Source organism: Pan troglodytes, chromosome 5 (genome assembly GCF_028858775.2).
Source record: "Pan troglodytes isolate AG18354 chromosome 5, NHGRI_mPanTro3-v2.0_pri, whole genome shotgun sequence".
Lineage (NCBI taxonomy): Eukaryota > Metazoa > Chordata > Mammalia > Primates > Hominidae > Pan > Pan troglodytes.
In genome coordinates, this window is record NC_072403.2 from 74,946,603 (window position 1) to 74,949,777 (window position 3,175).

General features: G+C 38.0%; 1 pseudogene; it reads right to left on the reverse strand.

The window, feature by feature from the left end:
* Positions 1-339: 339 nt before the first annotated feature.
* LOC100612684 (FMR1-interacting protein NUFIP1-like) lies at positions 340-1,832 on the reverse strand (annotated as a pseudogene).
* Positions 1,833-3,175: the final 1,343 nt, after the last annotated feature.

Here is a 3,175-nt window from a genome sequence, read left to right on the forward strand (position 1 = left end):
TTTTAAAAGCTTTCTTCTTTACTGCTAAACCTATCTTCAATTCTTAACCGACACAACATCAGTCATTCTTACATGAGAACAATACATTAAAATAAATACAAAGAAAAAATTCTCCCAGCAAATACTAGATTCAATCCCAACAATACAGACACAGTCTTAAAAAATCAGTTATGTATTTATTTGCATAGAACCAAAGGAAAGACTTAAAATTCCAACATACATCCTACGAGGCTTAAAATTTAATTACAAATCCAGTTTTGAGGGAAAAAAAGGTTTTGGTTTTCCTCTACTAATGAGGATGATACTGTTTCACATGCTTCAGTTATGTATGCTGAAACACAAGACGCCTATACATCTTTACTTTTCACAGAATTAGTATCCAGTCCAAAAAAGTCTTTTTTGATGATGTACGGAACACACTGCAAAATCACATTTCTTTCGTGTCGAATGTCCGGAGCTAGAAGCATTTCCAAGAGATATGGATGGTGTGTTCTTGGTTCGAATAACGTTTGATAGTTGTGATAATCTTTTTTCTCTTAGGGTTTGTCTTTTCAAAACTTTTTTTTCGGTTCTCACTCTTGGCTTCTGAAAAATTTCTAACAGTTTCTTTAACATCTTGACTTGGACTCTTAGGAGCACTGCTATCAAGAACCTGGTTTTCTGCCAAAACGTCTGCTTCAGTCTTGATGGGAGTTTCTTCTGGCTCACTCTCTGACCCTGAAAGACTGCCATAGCTACTCATTAGTGAGCATAGGGCTGGTGTCACTTCCTTGGGTATCACAGAATGTTGTGGTTTCTCCTCCTTATCAGACTCAGAATCACTGTTTATCAAAACACCAAGAGGATCTGCATTCGCCTCAGGTGGACCTTCTGGCTTCAAATCACACAAGTGATTGCCTGATCCAGTGACTGCTCTCTGTCTAGAATTGTCGTTTTTCCATTTGTGATTCTCGCCAGGACTTCTGATCTTTGCCATTTGTGAATGTCTGGACATCCCCTTCATCTTGCCATATTGTGTTGTTGTCAATACTGCTCCTCTCTTCTCCTTTTCAAGTTTTAACTTCTTCTTCCTTTCAATATTGGCCAGAGTTGGCTAGTTTTTCCTTCTTTCTTCCCTCCACTGTGCAATTTCCTCTGGAGTGTCTAACTTGATCTTCTTCATGCCAGGAGCATGCATATTTCTCCAATGGAAGTGGACAGTCTTCTCGTGTGCAGTAAAAGAGCAATCTACTTCAGGGCATTTTGTATGTTCAGACGTGTTTGTCATACTTTTCTTGATTTTTAAAACCACGATCACAGGTATCACAAAAAAAGTGAAAAACTGGTTCCTTTCTTTTCTTTTTTTTCTGTTTTCTACTGGGAGGTAAGCTGAAGTCTGTGAATTTTTCATCATACTTTCGTGGATAATAAGAATTTTTAACTGAAGGGTTGAAGGACTTCTGATGCCGAGGAAACCTATCAGAAGACTGTCTCCAATACCACGATGTGGAAGCATGGAAATTCCAAGGCTGGCCGCTGGGTTGAGGCTGAGAATCAAGGGGGGACTGGGCGTCGAAGGGGGTTTGCGCCCCGGGAAGAAGCTGGGCGTCGAAGGGGGGCGGAGCCCCGGGGAGAGACTGGGCCTCTATGGGGGGCTGCGACTCAGAGGAAGGCTTTGACCCGGTTGCAGGAAGCGAGGACGTAAGCGGTGGTGGCGGTGGCGGCAGAATTGCCCAGAACATCCAGCTGTCCCGCGGCGGGGCAGTGTCGGTCAGGGGCCCTAACGTGGGAGTCAGCTCGGGAGACGCACGCCACCCGATAGGAGTCGCGAAATCACCAGTCGGCTCAGCCATACCACCGGCCGGGTCCGGAGTCTAGCACGCGACTGTCTAGTCTTAATATTTTAGAAAGGAGAACTTATCAAAATGAAATCTGGATAATTTATAAGCTCAAATAAATACATTCAAGAGGTTCAGTTATTGACGAGTTATTTATATTGTTTTAAATACCTCTCAAATATTTTCGTAAAATACGTGTGTATACACTGAAATAAGTAGATATTAATCTTATCCATTTATTCAACTTTTATTTGCTGAGCACATCATCTGCCCCAGGCACTATTCTAATTGATATAAATAAGCATTTCCTGGGAATGGTACATGTTTTCTCTCAACTCACAGTATAGAAAGGGAGACGTGCATACATCACAAAGTACTGAATGCTACTTGAAATTTCATCATCAACATTGTATGATAAGATTGACAATATTAAGAGTTACTAATATTAGTACTTACCAATTATAAATGTGCTCCTACCAGATATTAGCATCTTATGTCACTCATTCTTTGCTAAATAAATGCATTATCTAATTAAACCTTTTTAATAATCTTGTCAAAGTAGTATGATTTATTCCATTTTGTAGATGAACAAAATTAGACTCATAAAAGTGACATTACTAGGAAATGTTTACACACCTAAAAAGGAATAACAATGGGGTTTGGAGGCAAAACATGAGCTTTCAAAGCCTTAACTTTCAGCATCAATAACATGTAGCCTCAAATTACAGTTGATCTACAAAGATCAAACTACAGTTGATCTTTTTTGCTGAGAGTTTCAAAAAAGAATAATTCTGACTAACAGGGTATATTTGGGTCTTCTATAATGGAATAGATGGTTTGGAAATTATAATTCAGGCAATGAGAAGTCATTGGAATATTTCAAATAAGAATCAGACCTAATTGAACATTTTAATTAAATAAAGATTATCTTATATAATACCATGTCACATTATATTTTGTCATATTATGTCATATCAGAAGGCATTAGAGAAATAATTCATAAAACAGAGGGAAAGGAAGGACAGAGAAGCATGTTGACAGTGACAGCTGATGGAGAGAATAGCAATAGGCATATTGCTAGCACAAAGTCACAGCCAAAGAATAATGGAGTTACTCTTTTAAGTATGGTACATATACCCAATTTATTTTTCTTTTTTTTTTAAGATTTTATAATTGAAGTTCATCTTAATACTTTTATTTTTTATTTTTTTATTTTTTTTTGCTAGAAACTGGTTAATCTCTTTTATTTTTTTATTTTTTTTTTTTTATTGATCATTCTTGGGTGTTTCTGGCAGAGGGGGATTTGGCAGGGTCATAGGACAATAGTGGAGGGAAGGTCAGCAGATAAACAAGTGAAC